At 46.5% G+C, this 16,921-nt stretch overlaps 12 non-coding genes across 12 annotated transcripts; all 12 read right to left on the bottom strand.

Moving 5' to 3' along the window:
- Positions 1 to 300: 300 nt before the first annotated feature.
- LOC135011455 (U2 spliceosomal RNA) lies at positions 301 to 491 on the bottom strand. The gene has a single exon (XR_010210547.1). It is a non-coding gene; the product is annotated as a U2 spliceosomal RNA (small nuclear RNA).
- Positions 492 to 1,756: 1,265 nt separating this feature from the next.
- LOC135011454 (U2 spliceosomal RNA) lies at positions 1,757 to 1,947 on the bottom strand. The gene has a single exon (XR_010210546.1). It is a non-coding gene; the product is annotated as a U2 spliceosomal RNA (small nuclear RNA).
- A 1,265-nt stretch (positions 1,948 to 3,212) lies between these two features.
- LOC135011453 (U2 spliceosomal RNA) lies at positions 3,213 to 3,403 on the bottom strand. Its single transcript, XR_010210545.1, has one exon. It is a non-coding gene; the product is annotated as a U2 spliceosomal RNA (small nuclear RNA).
- Positions 3,404 to 4,668: 1,265 nt separating this feature from the next.
- On the bottom strand, positions 4,669 to 4,859 carry LOC135011452 (U2 spliceosomal RNA). The gene has a single exon (XR_010210544.1). It is a non-coding gene; the product is annotated as a U2 spliceosomal RNA (small nuclear RNA).
- A 1,265-nt stretch (positions 4,860 to 6,124) lies between these two features.
- On the bottom strand, positions 6,125 to 6,315 carry LOC135011451 (U2 spliceosomal RNA). Its single transcript, XR_010210543.1, has one exon. It is a non-coding gene; the product is annotated as a U2 spliceosomal RNA (small nuclear RNA).
- Positions 6,316 to 7,580: 1,265 nt separating this feature from the next.
- LOC135011450 (U2 spliceosomal RNA) lies at positions 7,581 to 7,771 on the bottom strand. Its single transcript, XR_010210542.1, has one exon. It is a non-coding gene; the product is annotated as a U2 spliceosomal RNA (small nuclear RNA).
- Positions 7,772 to 9,036: 1,265 nt separating this feature from the next.
- Positions 9,037 to 9,227, bottom strand: LOC135011449 (U2 spliceosomal RNA). The gene has a single exon (XR_010210541.1). It is a non-coding gene; the product is annotated as a U2 spliceosomal RNA (small nuclear RNA).
- A 1,266-nt stretch (positions 9,228 to 10,493) lies between these two features.
- Positions 10,494 to 10,684, bottom strand: LOC135011448 (U2 spliceosomal RNA). The gene has a single exon (XR_010210540.1). It is a non-coding gene; the product is annotated as a U2 spliceosomal RNA (small nuclear RNA).
- Positions 10,685 to 11,949: 1,265 nt separating this feature from the next.
- Positions 11,950 to 12,140, bottom strand: LOC135011447 (U2 spliceosomal RNA). The gene has a single exon (XR_010210539.1). It is a non-coding gene; the product is annotated as a U2 spliceosomal RNA (small nuclear RNA).
- A 1,265-nt stretch (positions 12,141 to 13,405) lies between these two features.
- LOC135011446 (U2 spliceosomal RNA) lies at positions 13,406 to 13,596 on the bottom strand. The gene has a single exon (XR_010210538.1). It is a non-coding gene; the product is annotated as a U2 spliceosomal RNA (small nuclear RNA).
- Positions 13,597 to 14,862: 1,266 nt separating this feature from the next.
- On the bottom strand, positions 14,863 to 15,053 carry LOC135011444 (U2 spliceosomal RNA). Its single transcript, XR_010210536.1, has one exon. It is a non-coding gene; the product is annotated as a U2 spliceosomal RNA (small nuclear RNA).
- A 1,265-nt stretch (positions 15,054 to 16,318) lies between these two features.
- On the bottom strand, positions 16,319 to 16,509 carry LOC135011443 (U2 spliceosomal RNA). The gene has a single exon (XR_010210535.1). It is a non-coding gene; the product is annotated as a U2 spliceosomal RNA (small nuclear RNA).
- Positions 16,510 to 16,921: the final 412 nt, after the last annotated feature.

The following is a 16,921-nucleotide window of genomic DNA, read 5'->3' as shown; positions in this document are numbered from 1 at the left end:
CGTAGGCCTCACATCCAAATGCTGATCAACTGTTTCAATTTGTCTTGTGCAGAAGGAGGGAATTCAATGGAGACAAGAAGTAGACGCTAAATAAGACTCCACACAGTAGTTCACAGGTGCTTTTATTCATCCATTGTAACATTTTAATAGACAGCAAAGATTGAATACAATTTTGACACAGTATAAAAAGCATGCTTACAAAATCCAAGAGTTGATCAATGCAGCAGGCAAAAAAACATTGCAAATCCTGGGGAATAAGCTGAGAAGTCAGCATTCATCTATTTTTGGAATACAGAATAGGAAAGGTGCACCGGTCCCGGAGGTACTGCAATACCGGGTCAATGCGTGGAGTGGACAGAGCAAGCTCTTCTTCCATCTCCCTGTTCTAAAAATCCATTTAATATATGGCCCCCAGATAGGGGGCGTATCAGATATTAAACTGATAAGAACAGATACTACACTTGATCTTAGCCAAAAGGCCGAGAAGCGATAACCCGAATGTGGGCTGAGGGACCGGCGCAACCGAAACAGGATCTACAATCCATCATGGAGAATCACCCTCCCCAACGCACGCTCACACTATCTGCAGATTGACTTGACTTTTGTTGGCGGCGGCGGCGACAGCAAAGAAGAGGAGGAAGGAAGGAGAAGTCCGGACTGACAAGCAGGCAGTCACCCAGGCGCGCGCAACCACATTCCATCACTCACTCCTGCATCGTGAGTTTTCTCTCCTCTCCTGTCTTGCTGGCTGCTTGACTGACTGACTGGCTGGCTGATGCACAATCATTTGCATTTGGTCCGCCTCCGACAACCACACCCACCAGACGTCTGCCGCCCGTCCCGTCTGTCCCTGCTGGCTCCGTGCTTATTATCACATTGACACAATGCTATGCACTTGCACTTCATCACTTAAGCAGTGGGACATTCATTCTGCAATGGAAGGTTCCCTGGCTGCCTTGAACCTCCTGTCTCTAAAATCTGGATTGTTTCAACCAACCCGTTCATCCTGGCAGGCAGATTTCAATTTTTCACTACAGTGTGAGGGCTCTGTGAAGTCATCATGATGCACACTCTATGATGTCATCATGATGCGACACATGTGATGTCATCATTATGCGACACACGTGATGTCACAATGTGCTTGGCTGTATGGACTGCATTTGCTTGGCTTGCTAACTGACATCCACTTGAGGGAGACACACACCAGGAGATGGATGCAGCATATACACATACTGCAGAGCTTGTGCCTTTAGTGCCTGTAACAGCAACTATCCACACCTCCTGCAACCAGCGTGGACACCACCGCCACAAAAATAAAAATTAGTTCCAAACATGAACAGGTCGAAAAGACCAGCCGAAAGGATGATCATGATAGTAAGTTAAAAATGTAGGAATTCATTTCGAAGAGGTAAGGCTTCTTCGTTCGTACTTAGTTTGCATTCAAGAATTAGGCCTACGTAGGCCTCACATCCAAATGCTGATCAACTGTTTCAATTTGTCTTGTGCAGAAGGAGGGAATTCAATGGAGACAAGAAGTAGACGCTAAATAAGACTCCACACAGTAGTTCACAGGTGCTTTTATTCATCCATTGTAACATTTTAATAGACAGCAAAGATTGAATACAATTTTGACACAGTATAAAAAGCATGCTTACAAAATCCAAGAGTTGATCAATGCAGCAGGCAAAAAAACATTGCAAATCCTGGGGAATAAGCTGAGAAGTCAGCATTCATCTATTTTTGGAATACAGAATAGGAAAGGTGCACCGGTCCCGGAGGTACTGCAATACCGGGTCAATGCGTGGAGTGGACAGAGCAAGCTCTTCTTCCATCTCCCTGTTCTAAAAATCCATTTAATATATGGCCCCCAGATAGGGGGCGTATCAGATATTAAACTGATAAGAACAGATACTACACTTGATCTTAGCCAAAAGGCCGAGAAGCGATAACCCGAATGTGGGCTGAGGGACCGGCGCAACCGAAACAGGATCTACAATCCATCATGGAGAATCACCCTCCCCAACGCACGCTCACACTATCTGCAGATTGACTTGACTTTTGTTGGCGGCGGCGGCGACAGCAAAGAAGAGGAGGAAGGAAGGAGAAGTCCGGACTGACAAGCAGGCAGTCACCCAGGCGCGCGCAACCACATTCCATCACTCACTCCTGCATCGTGAGTTTTCTCTCCTCTCCTGTCTTGCTGGCTGCTTGACTGACTGACTGGCTGGCTGATGCACAATCATTTGCATTTGGTCCGCCTCCGACAACCACACCCACCAGACGTCTGCCGCCCGTCCCGTCTGTCCCTGCTGGCTCCGTGCTTATTATCACATTGACACAATGCTATGCACTTGCACTTCATCACTTAAGCAGTGGGACATTCATTCTGCAATGGAAGGTTCCCTGGCTGCCTTGAACCTCCTGTCTCTAAAATCTGGATTGTTTCAACCAACCCGTTCATCCTGGCAGGCAGATTTCAATTTTTCACTACAGTGTGAGGGCTCTGTGAAGTCATCATGATGCACACTCTATGATGTCATCATGATGCGACACATGTGATGTCATCATTATGCGACACACGTGATGTCACAATGTGCTTGGCTGTATGGACTGCATTTGCTTGGCTTGCTAACTGACATCCACTTGAGGGAGACACACACCAGGAGATGGATGCAGCATATACACATACTGCAGAGCTTGTGCCTTTAGTGCCTGTAACAGCAACTATCCACACCTCCTGCAACCAGCGTGGACACCACCGCCACAAAAATAAAAATTAGTTCCAAACATGAACAGGTCGAAAAGACCAGCCGAAAGGATGATCATGATAGTAAGTTAAAAATGTAGGAATTCATTTCGAAGAGGTAAGGCTTCTTCGTTCGTACTTAGTTTGCATTCAAGAATTAGGCCTACGTAGGCCTCACATCCAAATGCTGATCAACTGTTTCAATTTGTCTTGTGCAGAAGGAGGGAATTCAATGGAGACAAGAAGTAGACGCTAAATAAGACTCCACACAGTAGTTCACAGGTGCTTTTATTCATCCATTGTAACATTTTAATAGACAGCAAAGATTGAATACAATTTTGACACAGTATAAAAAGCATGCTTACAAAATCCAAGAGTTGATCAATGCAGCAGGCAAAAAAACATTGCAAATCCTGGGGAATAAGCTGAGAAGTCAGCATTCATCTATTTTTGGAATACAGAATAGGAAAGGTGCACCGGTCCCGGAGGTACTGCAATACCGGGTCAATGCGTGGAGTGGACAGAGCAAGCTCTTCTTCCATCTCCCTGTTCTAAAAATCCATTTAATATATGGCCCCCAGATAGGGGGCGTATCAGATATTAAACTGATAAGAACAGATACTACACTTGATCTTAGCCAAAAGGCCGAGAAGCGATAACCCGAATGTGGGCTGAGGGACCGGCGCAACCGAAACAGGATCTACAATCCATCATGGAGAATCACCCTCCCCAACGCACGCTCACACTATCTGCAGATTGACTTGACTTTTGTTGGCGGCGGCGGCGACAGCAAAGAAGAGGAGGAAGGAAGGAGAAGTCCGGACTGACAAGCAGGCAGTCACCCAGGCGCGCGCAACCACATTCCATCACTCACTCCTGCATCGTGAGTTTTCTCTCCTCTCCTGTCTTGCTGGCTGCTTGACTGACTGACTGGCTGGCTGATGCACAATCATTTGCATTTGGTCCGCCTCCGACAACCACACCCACCAGACGTCTGCCGCCCGTCCCGTCTGTCCCTGCTGGCTCCGTGCTTATTATCACATTGACACAATGCTATGCACTTGCACTTCATCACTTAAGCAGTGGGACATTCATTCTGCAATGGAAGGTTCCCTGGCTGCCTTGAACCTCCTGTCTCTAAAATCTGGATTGTTTCAACCAACCCGTTCATCCTGGCAGGCAGATTTCAATTTTTCACTACAGTGTGAGGGCTCTGTGAAGTCATCATGATGCACACTCTATGATGTCATCATGATGCGACACATGTGATGTCATCATTATGCGACACACGTGATGTCACAATGTGCTTGGCTGTATGGACTGCATTTGCTTGGCTTGCTAACTGACATCCACTTGAGGGAGACACACACCAGGAGATGGATGCAGCATATACACATACTGCAGAGCTTGTGCCTTTAGTGCCTGTAACAGCAACTATCCACACCTCCTGCAACCAGCGTGGACACCACCGCCACAAAAATAAAAATTAGTTCCAAACATGAACAGGTCGAAAAGACCAGCCGAAAGGATGATCATGATAGTAAGTTAAAAATGTAGGAATTCATTTCGAAGAGGTAAGGCTTCTTCGTTCGTACTTAGTTTGCATTCAAGAATTAGGCCTACGTAGGCCTCACATCCAAATGCTGATCAACTGTTTCAATTTGTCTTGTGCAGAAGGAGGGAATTCAATGGAGACAAGAAGTAGACGCTAAATAAGACTCCACACAGTAGTTCACAGGTGCTTTTATTCATCCATTGTAACATTTTAATAGACAGCAAAGATTGAATACAATTTTGACACAGTATAAAAAGCATGCTTACAAAATCCAAGAGTTGATCAATGCAGCAGGCAAAAAAACATTGCAAATCCTGGGGAATAAGCTGAGAAGTCAGCATTCATCTATTTTTGGAATACAGAATAGGAAAGGTGCACCGGTCCCGGAGGTACTGCAATACCGGGTCAATGCGTGGAGTGGACAGAGCAAGCTCTTCTTCCATCTCCCTGTTCTAAAAATCCATTTAATATATGGCCCCCAGATAGGGGGCGTATCAGATATTAAACTGATAAGAACAGATACTACACTTGATCTTAGCCAAAAGGCCGAGAAGCGATAACCCGAATGTGGGCTGAGGGACCGGCGCAACCGAAACAGGATCTACAATCCATCATGGAGAATCACCCTCCCCAACGCACGCTCACACTATCTGCAGATTGACTTGACTTTTGTTGGCGGCGGCGGCGACAGCAAAGAAGAGGAGGAAGGAAGGAGAAGTCCGGACTGACAAGCAGGCAGTCACCCAGGCGCGCGCAACCACATTCCATCACTCACTCCTGCATCGTGAGTTTTCTCTCCTCTCCTGTCTTGCTGGCTGCTTGACTGACTGACTGGCTGGCTGATGCACAATCATTTGCATTTGGTCCGCCTCCGACAACCACACCCACCAGACGTCTGCCGCCCGTCCCGTCTGTCCCTGCTGGCTCCGTGCTTATTATCACATTGACACAATGCTATGCACTTGCACTTCATCACTTAAGCAGTGGGACATTCATTCTGCAATGGAAGGTTCCCTGGCTGCCTTGAACCTCCTGTCTCTAAAATCTGGATTGTTTCAACCAACCCGTTCATCCTGGCAGGCAGATTTCAATTTTTCACTACAGTGTGAGGGCTCTGTGAAGTCATCATGATGCACACTCTATGATGTCATCATGATGCGACACATGTGATGTCATCATTATGCGACACACGTGATGTCACAATGTGCTTGGCTGTATGGACTGCATTTGCTTGGCTTGCTAACTGACATCCACTTGAGGGAGACACACACCAGGAGATGGATGCAGCATATACACATACTGCAGAGCTTGTGCCTTTAGTGCCTGTAACAGCAACTATCCACACCTCCTGCAACCAGCGTGGACACCACCGCCACAAAAATAAAAATTAGTTCCAAACATGAACAGGTCGAAAAGACCAGCCGAAAGGATGATCATGATAGTAAGTTAAAAATGTAGGAATTCATTTCGAAGAGGTAAGGCTTCTTCGTTCGTACTTAGTTTGCATTCAAGAATTAGGCCTACGTAGGCCTCACATCCAAATGCTGATCAACTGTTTCAATTTGTCTTGTGCAGAAGGAGGGAATTCAATGGAGACAAGAAGTAGACGCTAAATAAGACTCCACACAGTAGTTCACAGGTGCTTTTATTCATCCATTGTAACATTTTAATAGACAGCAAAGATTGAATACAATTTTGACACAGTATAAAAAGCATGCTTACAAAATCCAAGAGTTGATCAATGCAGCAGGCAAAAAAACATTGCAAATCCTGGGGAATAAGCTGAGAAGTCAGCATTCATCTATTTTTGGAATACAGAATAGGAAAGGTGCACCGGTCCCGGAGGTACTGCAATACCGGGTCAATGCGTGGAGTGGACAGAGCAAGCTCTTCTTCCATCTCCCTGTTCTAAAAATCCATTTAATATATGGCCCCCAGATAGGGGGCGTATCAGATATTAAACTGATAAGAACAGATACTACACTTGATCTTAGCCAAAAGGCCGAGAAGCGATAACCCGAATGTGGGCTGAGGGACCGGCGCAACCGAAACAGGATCTACAATCCATCATGGAGAATCACCCTCCCCAACGCACGCTCACACTATCTGCAGATTGACTTGACTTTTGTTGGCGGCGGCGGCGACAGCAAAGAAGAGGAGGAAGGAAGGAGAAGTCCGGACTGACAAGCAGGCAGTCACCCAGGCGCGCGCAACCACATTCCATCACTCACTCCTGCATCGTGAGTTTTCTCTCCTCTCCTGTCTTGCTGGCTGCTTGACTGACTGACTGGCTGGCTGATGCACAATCATTTGCATTTGGTCCGCCTCCGACAACCACACCCACCAGACGTCTGCCGCCCGTCCCGTCTGTCCCTGCTGGCTCCGTGCTTATTATCACATTGACACAATGCTATGCACTTGCACTTCATCACTTAAGCAGTGGGACATTCATTCTGCAATGGAAGGTTCCCTGGCTGCCTTGAACCTCCTGTCTCTAAAATCTGGATTGTTTCAACCAACCCGTTCATCCTGGCAGGCAGATTTCAATTTTTCACTACAGTGTGAGGGCTCTGTGAAGTCATCATGATGCACACTCTATGATGTCATCATGATGCGACACATGTGATGTCATCATTATGCGACACACGTGATGTCACAATGTGCTTGGCTGTATGGACTGCATTTGCTTGGCTTGCTAACTGACATCCACTTGAGGGAGACACACACCAGGAGATGGATGCAGCATATACACATACTGCAGAGCTTGTGCCTTTAGTGCCTGTAACAGCAACTATCCACACCTCCTGCAACCAGCGTGGACACCACCGCCACAAAAATAAAAATTAGTTCCAAACATGAACAGGTCGAAAAGACCAGCCGAAAGGATGATCATGATAGTAAGTTAAAAATGTAGGAATTCATTTCGAAGAGGTAAGGCTTCTTCGTTCGTACTTAGTTTGCATTCAAGAATTAGGCCTACGTAGGCCTCACATCCAAATGCTGATCAACTGTTTCAATTTGTCTTGTGCAGAAGGAGGGAATTCAATGGAGACAAGAAGTAGACGCTAAATAAGACTCCACACAGTAGTTCACAGGTGCTTTTATTCATCCATTGTAACATTTTAATAGACAGCAAAGATTGAATACAATTTTGACACAGTATAAAAAGCATGCTTACAAAATCCAAGAGTTGATCAATGCAGCAGGCAAAAAAACATTGCAAATCCTGGGGAATAAGCTGAGAAGTCAGCATTCATCTATTTTTGGAATACAGAATAGGAAAGGTGCACCGGTCCCGGAGGTACTGCAATACCGGGTCAATGCGTGGAGTGGACAGAGCAAGCTCTTCTTCCATCTCCCTGTTCTAAAAATCCATTTAATATATGGCCCCCAGATAGGGGGCGTATCAGATATTAAACTGATAAGAACAGATACTACACTTGATCTTAGCCAAAAGGCCGAGAAGCGATAACCCGAATGTGGGCTGAGGGACCGGCGCAACCGAAACAGGATCTACAATCCATCATGGAGAATCACCCTCCCCAACGCACGCTCACACTATCTGCAGATTGACTTGACTTTTGTTGGCGGCGGCGGCGACAGCAAAGAAGAGGAGGAAGGAAGGAGAAGTCCGGACTGACAAGCAGGCAGTCACCCAGGCGCGCGCAACCACATTCCATCACTCACTCCTGCATCGTGAGTTTTCTCTCCTCTCCTGTCTTGCTGGCTGCTTGACTGACTGACTGGCTGGCTGATGCACAATCATTTGCATTTGGTCCGCCTCCGACAACCACACCCACCAGACGTCTGCCGCCCGTCCCGTCTGTCCCTGCTGGCTCCGTGCTTATTATCACATTGACACAATGCTATGCACTTGCACTTCATCACTTAAGCAGTGGGACATTCATTCTGCAATGGAAGGTTCCCTGGCTGCCTTGAACCTCCTGTCTCTAAAATCTGGATTGTTTCAACCAACCCGTTCATCCTGGCAGGCAGATTTCAATTTTTCACTACAGTGTGAGGGCTCTGTGAAGTCATCATGATGCACACTCTATGATGTCATCATGATGCGACACATGTGATGTCATCATTATGCGACACACGTGATGTCACAATGTGCTTGGCTGTATGGACTGCATTTGCTTGGCTTGCTAACTGACATCCACTTGAGGGAGACACACACCAGGAGATGGATGCAGCATATACACATACTGCAGAGCTTGTGCCTTTAGTGCCTGTAACAGCAACTATCCACACCTCCTGCAACCAGCGTGGACACCACCGCCACAAAAATAAAAATTAGTTCCAAACATGAACAGGTCGAAAAGACCAGCCGAAAGGATGATCATGATAGTAAGTTAAAAATGTAGGAATTCATTTCGAAGAGGTAAGGCTTCTTCGTTCGTACTTAGTTTGCATTCAAGAATTAGGCCTACGTAGGCCTCACATCCAAATGCTGATCAACTGTTTCAATTTGTCTTGTGCAGAAGGAGGGAATTCAATGGAGACAAGAAGTAGACGCTAAATAAGACTCCACACAGTAGTTCACAGGTGCTTTTATTCATCCATTGTAACATTTTAATAGACAGCAAAGATTGAATACAATTTTGACACAGTATAAAAAGCATGCTTACAAAATCCAAGAGTTGATCAATGCAGCAGGCAAAAAAACATTGCAAATCCTGGGGAATAAGCTGAGAAGTCAGCATTCATCTATTTTTGGAATACAGAATAGGAAAGGTGCACCGGTCCCGGAGGTACTGCAATACCGGGTCAATGCGTGGAGTGGACAGAGCAAGCTCTTCTTCCATCTCCCTGTTCTAAAAATCCATTTAATATATGGCCCCCAGATAGGGGGCGTATCAGATATTAAACTGATAAGAACAGATACTACACTTGATCTTAGCCAAAAGGCCGAGAAGCGATAACCCGAATGTGGGCTGAGGGACCGGCGCAACCGAAACAGGATCTACAATCCATCATGGAGAATCACCCTCCCCAACGCACGCTCACACTATCTGCAGATTGACTTGACTTTTGTTGGCGGCGGCGGCGACAGCAAAGAAGAGGAGGAAGGAAGGAGAAGTCCGGACTGACAAGCAGGCAGTCACCCAGGCAGCGCGCAACCACATTCCATCACTCACTCCTGCATCGTGAGTTTTCTCTCCTCTCCTGTCTTGCTGGCTGCTTGACTGACTGACTGGCTGGCTGATGCACAATCATTTGCATTTGGTCCGCCTCCGACAACCACACCCACCAGACGTCTGCCGCCCGTCCCGTCTGTCCCTGCTGGCTCCGTGCTTATTATCACATTGACACAATGCTATGCACTTGCACTTCATCACTTAAGCAGTGGGACATTCATTCTGCAATGGAAGGTTCCCTGGCTGCCTTGAACCTCCTGTCTCTAAAATCTGGATTGTTTCAACCAACCCGTTCATCCTGGCAGGCAGATTTCAATTTTTCACTACAGTGTGAGGGCTCTGTGAAGTCATCATGATGCACACTCTATGATGTCATCATGATGCGACACATGTGATGTCATCATTATGCGACACACGTGATGTCACAATGTGCTTGGCTGTATGGACTGCATTTGCTTGGCTTGCTAACTGACATCCACTTGAGGGAGACACACACCAGGAGATGGATGCAGCATATACACATACTGCAGAGCTTGTGCCTTTAGTGCCTGTAACAGCAACTATCCACACCTCCTGCAACCAGCGTGGACACCACCGCCACAAAAATAAAAATTAGTTCCAAACATGAACAGGTCGAAAAGACCAGCCGAAAGGATGATCATGATAGTAAGTTAAAAATGTAGGAATTCATTTCGAAGAGGTAAGGCTTCTTCGTTCGTACTTAGTTTGCATTCAAGAATTAGGCCTACGTAGGCCTCACATCCAAATGCTGATCAACTGTTTCAATTTGTCTTGTGCAGAAGGAGGGAATTCAATGGAGACAAGAAGTAGACGCTAAATAAGACTCCACACAGTAGTTCACAGGTGCTTTTATTCATCCATTGTAACATTTTAATAGACAGCAAAGATTGAATACAATTTTGACACAGTATAAAAAGCATGCTTACAAAATCCAAGAGTTGATCAATGCAGCAGGCAAAAAAACATTGCAAATCCTGGGGAATAAGCTGAGAAGTCAGCATTCATCTATTTTTGGAATACAGAATAGGAAAGGTGCACCGGTCCCGGAGGTACTGCAATACCGGGTCAATGCGTGGAGTGGACAGAGCAAGCTCTTCTTCCATCTCCCTGTTCTAAAAATCCATTTAATATATGGCCCCCAGATAGGGGGCGTATCAGATATTAAACTGATAAGAACAGATACTACACTTGATCTTAGCCAAAAGGCCGAGAAGCGATAACCCGAATGTGGGCTGAGGGACCGGCGCAACCGAAACAGGATCTACAATCCATCATGGAGAATCACCCTCCCCAACGCACGCTCACACTATCTGCAGATTGACTTGACTTTTGTTGGCGGCGGCGGCGACAGCAAAGAAGAGGAGGAAGGAAGGAGAAGTCCGGACTGACAAGCAGGCAGTCACCCAGGCGCGCGCAACCACATTCCATCACTCACTCCTGCATCGTGAGTTTTCTCTCCTCTCCTGTCTTGCTGGCTGCTTGACTGACTGACTGGCTGGCTGATGCACAATCATTTGCATTTGGTCCGCCTCCGACAACCACACCCACCAGACGTCTGCCGCCCGTCCCGTCTGTCCCTGCTGGCTCCGTGCTTATTATCACATTGACACAATGCTATGCACTTGCACTTCATCACTTAAGCAGTGGGACATTCATTCTGCAATGGAAGGTTCCCTGGCTGCCTTGAACCTCCTGTCTCTAAAATCTGGATTGTTTCAACCAACCCGTTCATCCTGGCAGGCAGATTTCAATTTTTCACTACAGTGTGAGGGCTCTGTGAAGTCATCATGATGCACACTCTATGATGTCATCATGATGCGACACATGTGATGTCATCATTATGCGACACACGTGATGTCACAATGTGCTTGGCTGTATGGACTGCATTTGCTTGGCTTGCTAACTGACATCCACTTGAGGGAGACACACACCAGGAGATGGATGCAGCATATACACATACTGCAGAGCTTGTGCCTTTAGTGCCTGTAACAGCAACTATCCACACCTCCTGCAACCAGCGTGGACACCACCGCCACAAAAATAAAAATTAGTTCCAAACATGAACAGGTCGAAAAGACCAGCCGAAAGGATGATCATGATAGTAAGTTAAAAATGTAGGAATTCATTTCGAAGAGGTAAGGCTTCTTCGTTCGTACTTAGTTTGCATTCAAGAATTAGGCCTACGTAGGCCTCACATCCAAATGCTGATCAACTGTTTCAATTTGTCTTGTGCAGAAGGAGGGAATTCAATGGAGACAAGAAGTAGACGCTAAATAAGACTCCACACAGTAGTTCACAGGTGCTTTTATTCATCCATTGTAACATTTTAATAGACAGCAAAGATTGAATACAATTTTGACACAGTATAAAAAGCATGCTTACAAAATCCAAGAGTTGATCAATGCAGCAGGCAAAAAAACATTGCAAATCCTGGGGAATAAGCTGAGAAGTCAGCATTCATCTATTTTTGGAATACAGAATAGGAAAGGTGCACCGGTCCCGGAGGTACTGCAATACCGGGTCAATGCGTGGAGTGGACAGAGCAAGCTCTTCTTCCATCTCCCTGTTCTAAAAATCCATTTAATATATGGCCCCCAGATAGGGGGCGTATCAGATATTAAACTGATAAGAACAGATACTACACTTGATCTTAGCCAAAAGGCCGAGAAGCGATAACCCGAATGTGGGCTGAGGGACCGGCGCAACCGAAACAGGATCTACAATCCATCATGGAGAATCACCCTCCCCAACGCACGCTCACACTATCTGCAGATTGACTTGACTTTTGTTGGCGGCGGCGGCGACAGCAAAGAAGAGGAGGAAGGAAGGAGAAGTCCGGACTGACAAGCAGGCAGTCACCCAGGCGCGCGCAACCACATTCCATCACTCACTCCTGCATCGTGAGTTTTCTCTCCTCTCCTGTCTTGCTGGCTGCTTGACTGACTGACTGGCTGGCTGATGCACAATCATTTGCATTTGGTCCGCCTCCGACAACCACACCCACCAGACGTCTGCCGCCCGTCCCGTCTGTCCCTGCTGGCTCCGTGCTTATTATCACATTGACACAATGCTATGCACTTGCACTTCATCACTTAAGCAGTGGGACATTCATTCTGCAATGGAAGGTTCCCTGGCTGCCTTGAACCTCCTGTCTCTAAAATCTGGATTGTTTCAACCAACCCGTTCATCCTGGCAGGCAGATTTCAATTTTTCACTACAGTGTGAGGGCTCTGTGAAGTCATCATGATGCACACTCTATGATGTCATCATGATGCGACACATGTGATGTCATCATTATGCGACACACGTGATGTCACAATGTGCTTGGCTGTATGGACTGCATTTGCTTGGCTTGCTAACTGACATCCACTTGAGGGAGACACACACCAGGAGATGGATGCAGCATATACACATACTGCAGAGCTTGTGCCTTTAGTGCCTGTAACAGCAACTATCCACACCTCCTGCAACCAGCGTGGACACCACCGCCACAAAAATAAAAATTAGTTCCAAACATGAACAGGTCGAAAAGACCAGCCGAAAGGATGATCATGATAGTAAGTTAAAAATGTAGGAATTCATTTCGAAGAGGTAAGGCTTCTTCGTTCGTACTTAGTTTGCATTCAAGAATTAGGCCTACGTAGGCCTCACATCCAAATGCTGATCAACTGTTTCAATTTGTCTTGTGCAGAAGGAGGGAATTCAATGGAGACAAGAAGTAGACGCTAAATAAGACTCCACACAGTAGTTCACAGGTGCTTTTATTCATCCATTGTAACATTTTAATAGACAGCAAAGATTGAATACAATTTTGACACAGTATAAAAAGCATGCTTACAAAATCCAAGAGTTGATCAATGCAGCAGGCAAAAAAACATTGCAAATCCTGGGGAATAAGCTGAGAAGTCAGCATTCATCTATTTTTGGAATACAGAATAGGAAAGGTGCACCGGTCCCGGAGGTACTGCAATACCGGGTCAATGCGTGGAGTGGACAGAGCAAGCTCTTCTTCCATCTCCCTGTTCTAAAAATCCATTTAATATATGGCCCCCAGATAGGGGGCGTATCAGATATTAAACTGATAAGAACAGATACTACACTTGATCTTAGCCAAAAGGCCGAGAAGCGATAACCCGAATGTGGGCTGAGGGACCGGCGCAACCGAAACAGGATCTACAATCCATCATGGAGAATCACCCTCCCCAACGCACGCTCACACTATCTGCAGATTGACTTGACTTTTGTTGGCGGCGGCGGCGACAGCAAAGAAGAGGAGGAAGGAAGGAGAAGTCCGGACTGACAAGCAGGCAGTCACCCAGGCTGCGCGCAACCACATTCCATCACTCACTCCTGCATCGTGAGTTTTCTCTCCTCTCCTGTCTTGCTGGCTGCTTGACTGACTGACTGGCTGGCTGATGCACAATCATTTGCATTTGGTCCGCCTCCGACAACCACACCCACCAGACGTCTGCCGCCCGTCCCGTCTGTCCCTGCTGGCTCCGTGCTTATTATCACATTGACACAATGCTATGCACTTGCACTTCATCACTTAAGCAGTGGGACATTCATTCTGCAATGGAAGGTTCCCTGGCTGCCTTGAACCTCCTGTCTCTAAAATCTGGATTGTTTCAACCAACCCGTTCATCCTGGCAGGCAGATTTCAATTTTTCACTACAGTGTGAGGGCTCTGTGAAGTCATCATGATGCACACTCTATGATGTCATCATGATGCGACACATGTGATGTCATCATTATGCGACACACGTGATGTCACAATGTGCTTGGCTGTATGGACTGCATTTGCTTGGCTTGCTAACTGACATCCACTTGAGGGAGACACACACCAGGAGATGGATGCAGCATATACACATACTGCAGAGCTTGTGCCTTTAGTGCCTGTAACAGCAACTATCCACACCTCCTGCAACCAGCGTGGACACCACCGCCACAAAAATAAAAATTAGTTCCAAACATGAACAGGTCGAAAAGACCAGCCGAAAGGATGATCATGATAGTAAGTTAAAAATGTAGGAATTCATTTCGAAGAGGTAAGGCTTCTTCGTTCGTACTTAGTTTGCATTCAAGAATTAGGCCTACGTAGGCCTCACATCCAAATGCTGATCAACTGTTTCAATTTGTCTTGTGCAGAAGGAGGGAATTCAATGGAGACAAGAAGTAGACGCTAAATAAGACTCCACACAGTAGTTCACAGGTGCTTTTATTCATCCATTGTAACATTTTAATAGACAGCAAAGATTGAATACAATTTTGACACAGTATAAAAAGCATGCTTACAAAATCCAAGAGTTGATCAATGCAGCAGGCAAAAAAACATTGCAAATCCTGGGGAATAAGCTGAGAAGTCAGCATTCATCTATTTTTGGAATACAGAATAGGAAAGGTGCACCGGTCCCGGAGGTACTGCAATACCGGGTCAATGCGTGGAGTGGACAGAGCAAGCTCTTCTTCCATCTCCCTGTTCTAAAAATCCATTTAATATATGGCCCCCAGATAGGGGGCGTATCAGATATTAAACTGATAAGAACAGATACTACACTTGATCTTAGCCAAAAGGCCGAGAAGCGATAACCCGAATGTGGGCTGAGGGACCGGCGCAACCGAAACAGGATCTACAATCCATCATGGAGAATCACCCTCCCCAACGCACGCTCACACTATCTGCAGATTGACTTGACTTTTGTTGGCGGCGGCGGCGACAGCAAAGAAGAGGAGGAAGGAAGGAGAAGTCCGGACTGACAAGCAGGCAGTCACCCAGGCGCGCGCAACCACATTCCATCACTCACTCCTGCATCGTGAGTTTTCTCTCCTCTCCTGTCTTGCTGGCTGCTTGACTGACTGACTGGCTGGCTGATGCACAATCATTTGCATTTGGTCCGCCTCCGACAACCACACCCACCAGACGTCTGCCGCCCGTCCCGTCTGTCCCTGCTGGCTCCGTGCTTATTATCACATTGACACAATGCTATGCACTTGCACTTCATCACTTAAGCAGTGGGACATTCATTCTGCAATGGAAGGTTCCCTGGCTGCCTTGAACCTCCTGTCTCTAAAATCTGGATTGTTTCAACCAACCCGTTCATCCTGGCAGGCAGATTTCAATTTTTCACTACAGTGTGAGGGCTCTGTGAAGTCATCATGATGCACACTCTATGATGTCATCATGATGCGACACATGTGATGTCATCATTATGCGACACACGTGATGTCACAATGTGCTTGGCTGTATGGACTGCATTTGCTTGGCTTGCTAACTGACATCCACTTGAGGGAGACACACACCAGGAGATGGATGCAGCATATACACATACTGCAGAGCTTGTGCCTTTAGTGCCTGTAACAGCAACTATCCACACCTCCTGCAACCAGCGTGGACACCACCGCCACAAAAATAAAAATTAGTTCCAAACATGAACAGGTCGAAAAGACCAGCCGAAAGGATGATCATGATAGTAAGTTAAAAATGTAGGAATTCATTTCGAAGAGGTAAGGCTTCTTCGTTCGTACTTAGTTTGCATTCAAGAATTAGGCCTACGTAGGCCTCACATCCAAATGCTGATCAACTGTTTCAATTTGTCTTGTGCAGAAGGAGGGAATTCAATGGAGACAAGAAGTAGACGCTAAATAAGACTCCACACAGTAGTTCACAGGTGCTTTTATTCATCCATTGTAACATTTTAATAGACAGCAAAGATTGAATACAATTTTGACACAGTATAAAAAGCATGCTTACAAAATCCAAGAGTTGATCAATGCAGCAGGCAAAAAAACATTGCAAATCCTGGGGAATAAGCTGAGAAGTCAGCATTCATCTATTTTTGGAATACAGAATAGGAAAGGTGCACCGGTCCCGGAGGTACTGCAATACCGGGTCAATGCGTGGAGTGGACAGAGCAAGCTCTTCTTCCATCTCCCTGTTCTAAAAATCCATTTAATATATGGCCCCCAGATAGGGGGCGTATCAGATATTAAACTGATAAGAACAGATACTACACTTGATCTTAGCCAAAAGGCCGAGAAGCGATAACCCGAATGTGGGCTGAGGGACCGGCGCAACCGAAACAGGATCTACAATCCATCATGGAGAATCACCCTCCCCAACGCACGCTCACACTATCTGCAGATTGACTTGACTTTTGTTGGCGGCGGCGGCGACAGCAAAGAAGAGGAGGAAGGAAGGAGAAGTCCGGACTGACAAGCAGGCAGTCACCCAGGCGCGCGCAACCACATTCCATCACTCACTCCTGCATCGTGAGTTTTCTCTCCTCTCCTGTCTTGCTGGCTGCTTGACTGACTGACTGGCTGGCTGATGCACAATCATTTGCATTTGGTCCGCCTCCGACAACCACACCCACCAGACGTCTGCCGCCCGTCCCGTCTGTCCCTGCTGGCTCCGTGCTTATTATCACATTGACACAATGCTATGCACTTGCACTT

The sequence above is a fragment of the Pseudophryne corroboree genome, unplaced genomic scaffold (assembly GCF_028390025.1).
Source record: "Pseudophryne corroboree isolate aPseCor3 unplaced genomic scaffold, aPseCor3.hap2 scaffold_2439, whole genome shotgun sequence".
NCBI lineage: Eukaryota > Metazoa > Chordata > Amphibia > Anura > Myobatrachidae > Pseudophryne > Pseudophryne corroboree.
This window is presented reverse-complemented; position numbering and strand designations above follow the sequence as displayed.